General features: G+C 41.2%; 1 protein-coding gene across 1 annotated transcript in view; it reads left to right on the forward strand.

The window, feature by feature from the left end:
* Positions 1 to 14,201, forward strand: part of fam161a (FAM161 centrosomal protein A) — a 123,740-nt gene extending 109,539 nt beyond the window's left edge. Inside the window, exon 8 of the transcript XR_007248135.2 lies at positions 13,917 to 14,201. The gene's annotated coding sequence lies outside the window, so the exon portion shown is untranslated. The remainder of the gene's footprint in view (positions 1 to 13,916) is intronic.
* The last annotated feature ends 1,302 nt before the right edge of the window (positions 14,202 to 15,503 follow it).

Raw genomic sequence — 15,503 nt, forward strand, 5'->3', positions numbered from 1 at the left:
TTTCTATCTATGTTGTTGGTGCTGTTGTGAACCACAACTTCTGATCTTCCTTGAGAATAATCGCAGAATATTACTTATTTGGAAACAGCAGGCAGAATTCTGCCTGCTGGAGGTATCTGGGGTCACTGTACAAGAATGACAAGCAGCTGGCATGCAAATACAGAAAATAATTATAAAGGCAAATTGATTGACCTTTATGGCAGAGAGTGGAGTATATAGACATGGAAGTTTTGCCGAAACTGAGCAGGGCACTGGTGAAGCCACACAAAGTACGTAGAACATAGAACAGTACAGACCCTTTGGCCCATGATATTGTGCCAAACTTTTACCCTAAACCTAAGGTCTATCTAACCTCCACACCAACTTTATACTATCATCCATATGCCTATCTAATAGCCGCTTAAATGCCCCTAATGAGGCCGACTCCACTACCCTCTCCGGCAATGCATTCCACGCCCCTACCACTCTGAGTAAAGAACCTACCTCTGACGTCTCCCCTATATCGACCTCCACTGACTTTTTAAAACTATATCCCCTCATAATAGCTACCTCCACCATAGGAAAAGGTCTCCGGCTGTCCACTCTAACTATACCTCTGATTATTTTGTATACCTCTATCAAGTTACCTCTCATCCTTTGTCATTTTAAAGAGAAAAGCCCTAGCTTTTTCAGCTTTTCCTTTTAAGATCTTCCCCCCCCCCCCCCACCTCAACCATCCCACTGCCGCAACCCCCCCCCCCTGCCAAGCCCCATTCAAGGCAACATCCTGGTAAATCTCCTCTCCACCTTTTCCAATGCTTGCACATCTTTCCTGTAATGAGGTGACCAGAACTGGACACAATACTCCAGATGTGGTCGAATCAGGCTTTTGTATAGCTAGAGCACAACTTCATGGCTCTTGAACTCAATCCCTCTATTATTGAAAGCTAACACACCATACGCCGCCTTAATAACTCTATCCACCCAGGTGGCAACTTTCAGGGAACTGTGAACATGAGCCAAGATCCCTCTGTTCCTCCAGACTGCCAAGAATCTTCCCGTTAGCCCTGCATTCTGCTTTCAAGTTTGTCCTTCCAAAATGAATCACCTCACACTTTTCAGGGTTAAACTCCATCTGCCATTTCTCAGTCCAGCTCTGCAACCTATCAATGTCCCTTTTGTAACCTAGAACAGCTCTCTGCACTATCCACAATTCAACCCACCTTCATATTGTCCGCGAATTTACTAATCCATCCTTCCACTCCTAGATCCAAATCATTTACAAAAAGTACTCTGAAGTTTTGGTCGTCTTACTTGCATTCAAGATATTTGAAAGGAAGTTCAATGGAATGAAAGGGTTGCTTTATGTGGAAAGGTTGAGTGGGCAATGTCCATATTCATGCGAGTTTTCAAGAATCTGTGGTGATCTTATTCAAACATGTAAGATCTGAGGCGATTTGACAATGTAGAAGCTAAGAGGATATTTCCCTATGTAGGGAATCTAGAACTGGGAGGCACTTTTTCTTTTAAAAAAAACATAAGAGGCCTCCATTTAAGACTGAAATGAGAAAAAATTTCTTCTCTCAGTGGATCATATAGCATTGCAATTCTCTTCCACAGACAGCAATAAAGGCAGGGTCATTCAATTTTTTCAGGGTTAAGTTAGATGTCATAAGTACATATAGAACCCTTTGAAACTGCCATATTTTGAGGTGTTCTGGCAATTTCTGAAGTCATGCACTCTAATTAAACTACCCTTTTAATCTTACCTAGAATAATAATTACCTCTAAAACATTCATTTAAACAATGAATAGATGATTATGCTATACTCAATTCAACAAGATGAAAGTTTAGCAAGGGGCTTACTTTTACAGTAAGATAAAATTCACAATTGGGCAAGTTCTCAGCTATTCAGTGATTTCTGATTGATTGCAGCCTGGGAGCTTTGAACTATTCACCCTTTGAAGCATAACATCACTGACAGTAACTTGGATTTTCTCACATTTGCAATTCAGTAGGATCATGGCTGATCCAATGTTCTTCACATCCTTTTTCCTGCATTTTTCCCCATAATCCTTGGTTCCCCTACTGATCAAGAATCTCTCCCAGCCTTAAATATACATGAGGAATTTGCCCCACAGCTGTCTGTGGCAAGGAGTTCCAAAGACTCAACCCTCTGAGAGAAGAAATCCTTTCCTATCTCAGTCTTAACTTTGTGCCCTTTTATTCTGAGACTATGTCCTCTGGTTCCAGACTCTCCTATGAGGAGAAACATCTCAGCGTTTACCCTGCCAAGCCCCTTAAGAATCCACAATGTTTCAATGAGGAGATAAGCAGTCAATCTTCTAAACTTCAGTGAGTAGAGTCCCAATCTCTTTAGCCTTTATTCATAAGACAATCCCTCCATACCGGGGATCATCCTAGTCAACGTTCTCTGAATCGCCCCCAATGAAATAATATCTTGCCTCAAATAAGGAGACCAAAACTGCGCTCAATACTCCAGTTAGGGAGTCTCCCTAGCACAGTATCTTGTATAACACTTCCCAATATTTACACCCTAATCCGCTTGAGATAGGGGCCAACACATCATTACCCTTCCTGACACCTGTACTGCACCCGTGTGCTAGTTTTCTGTGTCTCGTGCACACAAGTATCCCCAAGTCCCTTTGTGTTACAAATTTCTGCAGATTTTCTTCATTTAAATAATATTCTGTTCTTTTGTTCTCCCTTCCAAATTGAACAATTTCATATTTTCCCAAGTTATATTCCATCTGCCAACATTTTGCCCTTATTTAGCCTATCAATATCTCTCTGTAGACTGTGTTGCCTCTTGCAATTTGTTTTTCTTCCTACGTTTCTGTTGACTACAAATTTGGTCGTAGTACAATTGCTTCCTTCCTCCAAGTCATTATTATATATATTGTAAACTGTTGTGGTTACAGGTCACCAACCTGAAAAAGAGCCCCTTATCCCTATTCACTGTTTCCAATGCATTAGCCAATTCTCTATCCACACCAACATACTACCTCAAATATTGTGAGCTCTTATGTTTTCATCTTTTTGTGAGGTGCCATACTGAATACCTTCTGGAAGTCCAAATACAACTATTGGTTCCCTCTATCTGCTCTGGTTGAGACTTCCTCAAAAAACTCTAGTAAATTACTCAGATATGATTTCCCTTTCATGAAGCCATGCTGGCTCTGCTTGATTAGGTTATGATTTTCCAAATGTGCTGCTACTACTTCCTTAATATACATTCCAATGTTTTCCCAACAATAAATAATTGGTCTATAGTTACCTACTTTTTCCTTCCCTCCCTTTTTTGAATAAGACTGTCTCATTGGCAGTTTTCCAATCCTCCAATAGTTTGCCAGAATCTAAGGATCTTTGGAAAACTACAACCACTGTATCCACTATCCTTGTAGCTACCTCTTTTAGAATCTTAGGATGCAAGTTATCGGGACCAGGGAGCTTACTTGCCTTTGCCCTCTTTAGTCTGTCTAATACTCCTTCTCTAGTGATGGTAATGATACTTAATTCCTCCCCTGTATTCTTTAGTATTAATAGGATGTTTTAGTATCTTCTAGAAAGACTGATTTTTAAAAAACCTGTATAACTCCTCTGCTATTTCCTTGTTTTCCATAACTATCTTCCCAGATTCTTCATCTATGTAGCTTACATGCACTTTGACCTCTCTTCCCTATTGAAGCAGCACTTATTGTCAGTTTTTATATTTCTTAGTTTATCTTTGTAGTTTATTTTGTCTCTCTCTATTCTGTTTTCTGTTTCCTTTTTCTGGATTCTGAATTTATCCCAGTCTTCTGGGCTTTCACTGACATTTGTCTCCTTTGTATGCTTTTTCTTTCAACATACTACTCTCCCTAACCTTCTTGGTTTGCCATGGTTTGTTTATCCCTCTCTTAGTGGGATGTATTTGTTGCTGAGAGTCATGGATTATCTGCTTTAAAAGCTTGTCACTGCTTGCTTCTTGTCCTTCCTGCTAACTCATTTGCCCAGACCACCTTATTTTAATTCTATCAGAGATAGTCAGAACTGCAGATGCTGGATAACCTGAGATAACAAGGTGTACAGCTGGATGAACACAGCAGGCCAAGCAGCATCAGAGGAGCAGGAAAGCTGACGTTTCCGGCCTAGACCCTTCTTCAGAAATGGGGGGGGGGAGGGGATTTTGAAATAAATAGGGAGAGGGGGATCGGACTTCACAAGTTTCAAAATCTCTCCTCCCCCAACTGCATTCCAAAACCAGCCCAGCTTGTCCTTGCCTCCCTAACCTGTAATTCCTCCCACCTATCACCTCCTCCCACCTCAAGCCCCACCTCCATCTCCTACCTACTAGCCTCATCCCGCTCCCTTGACCTGTCCATCTTCCCTGGGCTGGTCTATCCCCTCCCTAATGCCCCACCTACATTCACCTTCACTGGCTCTAACCCCGCCTCTTTGACCTGTCTGTCTGCTCTCCACCTATCTTCTCCTTTATCCATCTTCAATCCGCCTCCCCCTCTCTCCCTATTTATTTCAGAATCCCCTTCCCATCCCCCATTTCTGAAGAAGGGTCTAAGCCCAAAACGATAGCTTTCCTGCTCCTCTGATGCTGCTTGGCCTGCTGTGTTCATCCAGCTCTACACCCTGTTATCTTAGTTTAATTCTTTCCTCATTTCATTGTCATTCCCTTTACTTAAGTTAAATACAGTTGTTTCTGACCTAAGTTTCTCACTCTCAAACTGAGTAGCAAATTATGTTGTATTATGATCATTAACTCCTAGGGAATCTTGCACTTAGACGTTATTTATTAACCCTACCTCATTACATACCACCAGATCTGCATTCCTCTTTTGGCTCTTGACTCCATGACATTTTGCTGCAGGCAACTGCCTCCAATGCACTCTGTGAATTTGCTGTTATAGCTACCCTTTCCAACTTGATTGACCGATCAATATGATGATTAAAGTCATCCTAATTATTGTTCTTTTCTTTTTACATGCTCCTATTATTTGTTGATTTCCTACAGATGTGGCTGTTATTTGGGAGTCTGTACACAACTCTTACTAACGTCTTCTTTATGCTGTAGCCTCCACCCAAATGACCTCCACATCATCCAATCTCTCTCAACTATCCTCATCTCATCTCTTATTAACACTGCTACCCCCAACCTTTTCCATTCCCCCTCCCTTTCTGAAAAGTCAAGTATCTCTGAATGTTCCTGTATTGGCAATAAGATCATATCCATTTACCTCAATTTGTGCCCTCAGTTTCTCTATCTTATTTTGAGTGCTTCATGCATTAAGATGCAAAGCTTTTAGGCTTGCCTTTTGCCATTTTTAATCATCCTAACTTTCTTTGCACTGTGGCCTTGATTACCCTATCTACTGTTCTTGCATTTCACTGTTCTTTCTATTATAACTGTCTTTATTTCTCTTTCCCTTGTCATCCTGCTTAGGTTCCTACCCCACTGCCATTCTAGTTTAAAACCAGCCCAAGCATACTGGCAAATACTTGCCCTAGGACATCAGTTTCGATTTTGCCCAGGTATAGCCTGTCCAGTGTGTACTGGTCCCACCTCCCCCAAGGCCTGGAGCCTACATCCCAGGAAGCTGAAACTCTCCCCTGAAATCATCTTTCCAGCGATTGTATTCAACTGATATATCTTGCTATTTCTACTCTAACTGGCACATGGCACTGGCAGTAATCCTGAGATCACTACCTTCAAAGTGATAGTTTTAAACTTACTTCTTAACTCTCTGCATTTCGCTTTCATGGCTGCCTTTTCTTGCATATGTCATTGATACCAATTTGTACCACAACTACTGGCTGTTCATCCTCCCCCTCCACTATGTCCTGTAGCTACTCTGAAACATCCTTGACCCTAGCACCAGTGAGGCAACATATCATCCTGGAGTCATTTTCAGGTTTCATTTCTAACATTATAAATTACAAAGTTTGTAATTTCATTTGTTCACACTGGATCCTAAGGGATGACTTGACATCAACCTCAAAAATTTCTTTAGAGAGATAAAGCTAAGAATAAAAGGGTAGATGCAATCCTCATCCATTCATGATGTATTCATTACAGATATATCGTTGCTTACATTTTTAACATGTGATTTGTTGCTGATGAAACAATTAAACAATTCAAAATCATGAAGCTGAAACTCCTTTTATAGCTTGTATGATAAATACGCTGCTTGGTATGGAACTGAATCGAATAGACCAAGAAAACCCTCGATCTGGTACTTACTGTGCGCTGGGTTAGCTTACTTTAGCTGTGGCAGTGAAAGGCATGTAACAATGGAAGTATCACTTGTAGAATAGAAAGTTGAGAAATCATCCCAGTTTGCCAATTCAGACCACTATCCAATGAGCAGTGTTGCCAATCACAAAATGTATGTGCTTGGATAGCATGGGTTGTGGCTGAGTCTGCCCACTTGGTTAAATAGCTTAATGAAATTCACTGTCTATGCTTATACTTGACAACTGGGAAGGAGATACTGGGTTGGGAATAGTGTCGACTGGGCATCCGTCAACCTTACCTGCTGTAGCTTAGCTTCTCAAGGAGAGCAGAAAATAGTTACATGATGTGATCTAGTCAGCTGTGTAAGGTACTCAGTAGTAGCTGTTGCAGTAAATGATAATTGCTGACATGTACAGTGTTCATTGACCTGATATGATATTTGGACAATCATACAGTCATAGAGTCAAAGAATCATACTGAATGGAACAGACCCTTCAGTCCAACCAGCTCATCCCTACACTAATCCCAAACTAAAATAGTCCCACCTACCTGCACTAGGTCCATATCCATCCAAACCTTTCTTATTTATGTACATATTCAAATATCTTAAATGTTAACTGTACCTGCACCTACCACTTCCTCTGAAAGTTCATTCCACGCACGAACCACTTTCAATGTAAAAACATTATCCCCGTGTCCTTTTTGAACCTTTCTCATGTCTCCTTAAAAATATGCCCCCTAGTGTTGAAATCCCCCACCCTAAGGAAAATGCACCTGCCATTCATCTTATTTTTACCCCTCATAATTTTAAAAACTTCTATAAGGTCACACGTCAACCTCCTACACTCCAGTGAAAAAAGTCCCAGCCTATCCACGCTGTCCTTATACTACTGAAGGCCCTACATTTAAAGGTAGATTTTAAGTCGTGCCCTTGTTTGTTTAACCAAAATGTAATTTCTCATATTTATCCAACTTAAACTCTATCTGCCACTGGTTTGAGAATGGGTTCTATTCTGAGTCTGTTTGCATATTGATTTGAATGAAGTACAGGAAGAAAGTAGCTGTTCTTAAGTAATGAAATGTTCGTATGTCAGGCATTCAAAATTACATCCCTATATGGGACTGTGTTCATAAGAATGAGCATTCATAAGTCAAACATTCATAAATGAGGGAACGCCCCCAAACCCCCCCTATACTGAGAAAAGAATCATCGTATTACTTGTCATTTTAGTTGAAAATTTGATTTTCAAAATCCGGGAACATATGGCCAGTTTATTTGATTGAAAAAAATACATATAGGTCATAAGTTAAATAAAATAAACAGCAGAGACACAGTTACACTACTACCTTTTCCTCATGAAGGGTCTAGGCCCAAAATGTCAGCTTTTGTGCTCCTAAGATGCTGCTTGGCATGTGTTCATCCAGCCACACACTTTGTTATCTTGGATTCTCCAGCATCTGCAGTTTCCATTATCTCCTACACCACTAACTCTGTCCACTGTGCTCTTCCTATGGCATGAGATTGTCTCTTCCCCTTGGTACAAAAATGTTATGCCCACCTGCCTTCTGCTTCCAATAGTACCTCATTATTGAACCTGGAAACTTTTTCTTTTCTTGTATGTTTTTGAGTTTCAATCAAGTCTCATCTCTTGTCCAAGCACTTACTGCCACTTGCACTTCAAATTCTGTACCACTGCACCAGACACCACATCAAGCAAATGAAGGTATCCCATGGAGTATATAAGTATACATTAAAAAACATTTATGATGCGCAAAACAAAAGCTTCAGTAAGTTTTTAAAAAAATTCAAAAAATGCATTGGTAGTAGCTAGGTAATAGGATGGAACTATTTCTCACTCTGTGGTTTGATTTGAAGCAAATAAAAGCAGAAGCAACTAAATATTATAAATATAAAGCAAGGCATTTTTTCACCTCAGTTACATACATGCCTTTATTTCTTTCCATGGTGAAAAAATTGCTCCTACTAATAATTAAAATGTAAACTACTGGTTCAATAGGGAAACAATGAAGAACAAAATGTTTACTCTCATTTAAATACTCCCTTGCTTTAAAAAAGCGTTTAAACCACATTTATATTCTGAAGATATTTCAGAGGCTCAGAATGAAGGTTAGACTTCTCTTGCATCAGATGATTCATTTTAATAAATTGGGTTTTGCGCCATATATTTAAGTCAGTAGTCAGCAGGTCAGTTACCAGCGATACACCAACAGAATGATCTATGTTTTAAAATTTTGTTACCTTGTCCTAATTAAAACAAAACCGGATGCCAAGCAGAAATTTTAACATGAAATGTAACTGTACATAGAAGAATATTAACGAGAATGCTATTTAGCCCCCTTGGGCATATTCAGTCATTCAATGACATCCTAATTCATCTATGCCCTAACGGCATAAACTTGCCTAGGGTTGTCCTCCTTCAAGAGGTTGAGTGGAGGTTTTATACAGTTTTTAAAACTATGAATGGTCTGGACAGCATTAATTTATGGAAAATTAGTTCCCATTGACAGAAGGGATGAGAGTTATTATGCCAATTTAAGGTGGGTGGCAAAAGAAACATTGAAATAAAAAAATCTTACATGGTGTGTGGTTACATTCTGGAATGCACTGCCTGGGGGCATCCTGGAGATAGGTTCAATTGTACCTTTCAAAAGGAAATTTAATAGTCTGAAAATTTGTAGGGCAGTGGATAAAGGGCAGAGCTATTCTTGTAAACAGCTGTCCTAAGACAGATAAAAAGGAGCAAACAGCCTTCCTTTGAAGTATAAACACTCTATCAGTCTAAGAAAAAGCTTCTCTCTATTTTCCATACAACTTCCTCTTAATATCTTGAAAAATTTGTGTTATGACTTCTGGTTATCTTTTGGCTCCTTGGTGTAGAAATGATCACACTATAGGCCTGGGAAGGAGTCAGAAAGGTTTTTTTTAAAATCCAATTTATTATACTGCCTAGTTAGCAGACTACCTTAGACTATCTCCTTGTGCGTATAACCTGACTCTCCCATGAGCTGTAAATGTGGTCCGGGTATACTAACACTTAGAATTCGTTTCTGACTAATTAGTTCCCAAATCTTTACAGATAGTATAACAATATATAACATTAGATTAAAAATTATCCTTTTGACCTTCTAAATTTCAGTGGAAAACCCTGATATATGTAATCTCCTCTTGTCATTCAATTCTTGCAGTCAATGTATAATTCTGGTAAATCTGTGCTGCCTTCTATCTTAGGCCAGTATATCCTTCATTACATGGGAAGCCCAAAGTGGCTCATAATATTCCAGATGAAATGCACTCAGGGCTTTGTACAGCTGAAGGACAAACCCTCAGATATAAAGACCAATATGCCATTAGATGTTTATATTATATTTTGCACCTGTCCATGACATTTTAATAATCTATACATATGGTCCCCATGCTGTTTTGGACCTTTTTATTGTTTGTAGCACTTAACCATATAGAAAACATTCTTTTCTATCTCTTATTACTTCCAAAGTGGATGACTTCAAATTTGCTCACACTGAAATCCATTTGTCATAGCTTTGTCCAGTCACTTGAGTTATTAACATCCCTTTGTAATTTTATTATTTCAATTACATTTCTACAATGCCACTTATTAGTGTCACACTGCTGTTCCTGAAACAAATGACTTCGATATGGGTACATGGGACATGACAAGAACATTTGCAAATGATACCAAACTCAAAAATGTAGTAAACAATAAGATCATAGAGCAGAATCCCTACAGTGCAGAAAGAGGCCATTTTAGCCCATTGAGTCTGCACTGACTTTCCGAAGAGCATCCTACCTCCCTTCATTTCCTATGGTTAATCCACCCAGCTTGCATGTCACTGGGCACTGTGGTCAATTTAGCATGGCCAGTCCACCTAACCTACATGTCTTTGGACTATGGGACGAAACCACAGCACCCAGCAGAAAGCCACGCAGACAAGGGAAGAACAAGCAAAATCCATTTAGACAGTTCACCCAAGGCTGTAATCGAAGCCAGGATCCTAGTGCTGTGAAACAGTGCTAACTACTGAGTCGCCATGCCACTCCTGCAACTTGGGGGTCTAAGTGCAAAGATCATTAAAATGTCATGGAAAGACTGTGGAAGGACACCGCTAGATTGGTGAAAGATCAGGCCTTGCTGTTGATCAGGTTTTATATAGAGAAGTATGAAATGATGCATTTTGATAGAGGGAATATTTACAGACAATATGAACTAAATAGTACAATTTTAATGGGGATGCAGGATCAAAAGAATGTAAATCTTTGAAAAGGGTGGCAGCCAGGTTGTACTGTAACAGAGTCTGCAATTCATGGCCCAGCATGTTCCACACTCTACCAAAAGGCCAAGAATGAATCCTGGTTCAAAGAAAAGTGCAGAATGGCATGACAGGAGTAGCAATAGGCATATCTAAAAGTGAGGTGCCAACATGGTGAATCTACAAAATGGAACTCCTAAACAGCAAAAGCAGCTTTTGAGAAGATTTGTAGCTCAGGTTGAGTTTCTGGATGTGAGTTTGCTTGCTGAGCTGGAAGGTTAGTTTTTAGACGTTTCGTCACCATTCTAGGTAACATCATCAGTGAGCCTCCGACGAAGTGCTGGTGTTATGTCCCGCTTTCTATTTATCTGTTTAGGTTTCCTTGGGTGGGTGATGCCATTTCCTGCATTGGTGATGTCATTTCCTGTTCTTTTTTTCCTCAGAGGATGGTAGACTTCACTTTCAATAACCAAACCTACAGACAAACCAACGGTACACCCATGGGATCTCCGATATCAGGGTTCTTAGCAGAGGCAGTAATGCAGACACTCGAACAAACAGCTCTGCCAATCATCCAACCCAAACTTTGGGTCTGCTATGTGGATGACACCTTTGTCATCACTAAACAAAACAAATTCGAGGAAACCTTCAAGACCATCAATAATACCCTTACTGGCATAACATTCACAAAAGAGGAGGAAAACAACAACAAACTGCCATTCCTAGATGTCACAGTAGAGCAAACAGCCAATGGGGAACTTCAAACCAGCGTCTACAGGAAAACAACACATACGGACCAAATACTGAACTACAGGAGCAACCATCCCAACACCCACAAATGAAGCTGCAATCAAACATTATTCCAACAAGCCACCACACACTGCAGCACAGAGGAACTATGAAGAGCAGAGGAAAATCACCTATACAGCGTATTCAAAAAGAATGGGTACCCAATGAACACAGTCCGCCGATTTCTCAGCAATGAACCCAAACAAACAGACAAAACAGGCTCAGAAACCATAACCACTCTCCCCTACATCAAAGACATTTCCAAAATGACTGCCAGACTACTCGGACCTCTTGGCATCAGGGTAGCCCACAAACCCACCAACACACTAAAACAGCAGCTAATGAACTTAAAAGACCCTATACAGACAACAAGCAAAACGAACATCATCCACAAAATACCTTGCAAGAACTGTGACAAACACCACACTGGATAAACAGGCAGAAAGCTAGCCACTAGGATACGTGAACATCAACTAGCCACAAAACGACATGACCCACTATCGCTAGTATCCTTACATACAGATGAGGAAGGACACCACTTTGATTGGGACAACACATCCATCCTAGGACAAGCCTAACAGAGACACGCACGAGAATTCCTAGAAGCATGGCATTCCAACCGGAACTCCATCAACAAACACATTGATTTGGACTCAATCTACCATCCACTGAGGGGGGAAAAAAACAGGAAATGACATCACCAATGCAGGAAATGACATAACCAACCCAAGGAAACCTAAACAGATAAATAAAGTGGGACATAACACCAGCACTTCTTTGGAGGCTCACTGATGTTACCTAGAATGGTGACGAAACATCTGAAAACTAACCTTCCAGCTCAGTGAGCAAACTCTCACATCCAGAAGCATAAGAAGCAAATGACAGACTATCTCTGAAACAATTTTAACCCCACTGCGAAGCCTCTGAGGATGTCTTCCCTGAAGACGTTACCCTCCTCCCTCTAGGGAAAAACCTCAGTGGGTCTCTCTCCCACTGCACTTCTCCTCCATCCATCTTCTATCTACCTCCCCTCCCTATTTATTTCAGAACCTCCTCCCTGTCCCCCATTTCTGAAGAAGGGTCTAGGCCCGAAACGTCAGCCTTCCTGCTCCTACAATGTTGCTTGGCCTGCTGTGTTCATCCAGCTCTACACCTTGTCATCATAGACTGACCTTTTACTCATTTCTTTGTTTAGATGTTGCTCTCTGTTTTTCTCTCTCTTTCTGGGCTTCAACTCCTCCTGGCGTTTATCCCATTCCCAACCCCCACCCCAGCTTCAGCAAATACACCAACTCTTTCCTCGTAACTCAGTCTTCAAGAAAGGTCGCTGGACCCCAAGCATTAACTCTGCTTTCTCTCCATGGATGCTGCCAGACCTGCTGAGATGATTTTTTTTTTCAGCAATTTCTGTATTTCTTCTTGTTGGGTACTAATTCTGTATCACATTAAATTCTTGTTAATTTAACATTTTTATGGAGTTCGTGGTGAAATTTGTGGACAGTCATTGTCGGACTGTTATAGTTTATACTGGCCACCTTAAAAAGAGAAGTGAGAATCTCTTGAATGCAATGTTTCAGTGCCCAGCCGTTGTATGCAAGGCTTTACAGAGGCAAATAGAATCAACACAGGCTGGTGCTATAAACAGGTATATGATTCTGGGAGATTAATAAATCGGGCAAAAAACAATTTGTTTTTGTTACGATATTTCTGAGATTCCAAGCTCTGAAGGACATCATATCCTTTTATACTTTGGTTATATGGTTGTTTTGTTTGTGTTATTTTTGTTTGTCTTGACCTAATAACAAGGTGCTTGAATTCAATGTTGATCTTTTAAAGTGAATACTGAGATTGGACTGACGCTCGTCGTCATGTATTCATGATTGCTGGGCAGAGACCAGACGGAAGATAAGTGTGAAGCTGGATGAACACAGCAGGCCAAGCAGCATCTCAGGAGCATAAAAGCTGACGTTTCGTGCCTAGACCCTTCATCAGAGAGGGGGATGGGGAGAGGGTTCTGAAATAAATAGAGGGAGAGAGGGGGAATCCCTCTCTCTGAAGGGTCTAGACCCGAAATGTCAGCTTTTGTGCCTCTATCCATCTTCAGCCCGCCTCCCTATTTATTTCAGAACCCTCTCCCCATCCCCCTCTCTGATGAAGGGTCTAGGCCCGAAACGTCAGCTTTTGTGCTCCTGAGATGCTGCTTGGCCTGCTGTGTTCATCCAGCTTCACACTTTGTTATCTTGGATTCTCCAGCATCTGCAATTCCCATTATCTCCAGAGACCAGACGGAACTTTACTTTGTTTGCCGGAATTATATCCATTTTTCTTTCAAACTAAAATAACTTATTGGCAGTGGAATCTAAGGTCTGCTCGTAATGAAACATGTGAGTTGTAGTTTGTTTTCGGCTGCATTCATTGGTTCATTTGAAGTTTAGCTAAATTATTGTTTTAGCGCTATTTAGCACCATGTTTTGACTCAAAATGAAATAAGCAGTTGTTAATGTATCTCCAGGTGTTTGCATGAAATACTGTTTCACACACGGATACAACAAAGTTCTAGTATCACATTGAGGCTGTGTCTTTCACTTTCCTCCTACCTGTTATTTTCAGACAAATCCCAACCACATGGAACGGTTAAGTGCCCTGACGACATCCTTCAATAAGTCATTGCCTTGGCTTTTTTCGCATGTCCTGGGAGTAGGAAAGCCACGTCGGTTCGCCTTGCGGCTGGGAATGCCTGAATGCGGTGCCAACAGTTGTTATGCAGAGCCAGAGATGAGCTGTACCAAAGACACATGCTGTGGAAGACGGAGAATGTGCACCGCTCAGAGACATCTCGCACAACAGGTTCAACCCCAAGTGCAACGTACAGGCAACACTGCAAAACACTTCACAACCAAGGTGCTACTTTTCACATCAGTGTAGACATTGTCAACGTAGAGGTGTATGGTAGAGATCCCATCAAGTGCAAGACAAATGCTGTTAAACATCCATGACCTGATGTTGAGTACTCCGTGCAATACTATCTTGGGATTTTTAACATCCTATTATAGAATCCCTGCAGTGCGGCAGCAGGCCACTTGAGTCCACACCAATGCTCAGAAAAGCATCCCACTCAGACCCTGGCCCTACCCTATCCTTGTAGCCCTGCATTCCCTAATCCACCTAGCCAGCAAATCCCTGGACACAATGGGCAATTTAGTATGGCCAATCCATCTAACCTGCACATCTTTTGACTCTGTGAGGAAACTGGAGCACCTAGATGAAACTGACACAAACACAAGGAGTACGTGCAAACTCCACATAGAAAATCACCTGAGGGTGGTATCAAACCAGGGTGTCTGGCATGTGAGGCAGCAGCACTAACCACTGAACCATGGTGCTGCCCTAGAACTTAGAGGATGGACCCCCAAGATAACATCTCATTTTACCAGCATCTCCCTCAGGACTGCATTAGGCTGTCAACTGAAAACTGTGTCCTCAAATCCTGAAGTGGGGTTTCAGTTACAATCTGCTGACAATCTGGTGAGTGTGTTACTGCTGATCCTTTACTGGCCATCCTAGATTGAAGCAGTGTCATGTTAGATCATAGAATTATAGAATCCCTACAGTGTGGAAACAAGCCCTTCAGCCCAAGAAGTCCACCCCAACTCTCAGACCATCCCACCCAGTCCCATCCCCATATAACTCACCTAATCTACACATTCCTGAACACTACGGGCAATTTAGCATGGCCAATCCACCTAGCCTGCGCATCTTTGGACTGTGGGAAGAAACCAGAGCACCCGGAGGAAACTCAACTGCGAAGAGCAAGCTGGTACTAGGTAGGCTTATACAATGTTAGATTTTTAGGATGACACATCATCACAACAGCCATTGGATTTTTACAGTGACAGCTAACTGGATTGGCAGTGTTTTCAGAAGTATGTACAAATAAAATTTCATGAAATTAATGTGGACAGAATGTTCCTAGCTCAGTTGTGCTGGGTTCTGATGCATATGGGGTGGGAAGCAACCTGAAGTTGATGTCAAGCTGGGCTCCCACCACAATTCCGTCCTCTTTTGGCTGGATGGAGGGAGAGTGGGGAACAGCCTCCAATATGTTGGGCAAGTAGTTAAGGTTGTTTAGAAATCAACAGGAATTTGTTAAATCCTGGATTTCCCAATGTGGGAGCCTGCTTCCTGACTTGTCAGCAT

Source organism: Stegostoma tigrinum, chromosome 9 (genome assembly GCF_030684315.1).
Source record: "Stegostoma tigrinum isolate sSteTig4 chromosome 9, sSteTig4.hap1, whole genome shotgun sequence".
NCBI lineage: Eukaryota > Metazoa > Chordata > Chondrichthyes > Orectolobiformes > Stegostomatidae > Stegostoma > Stegostoma tigrinum.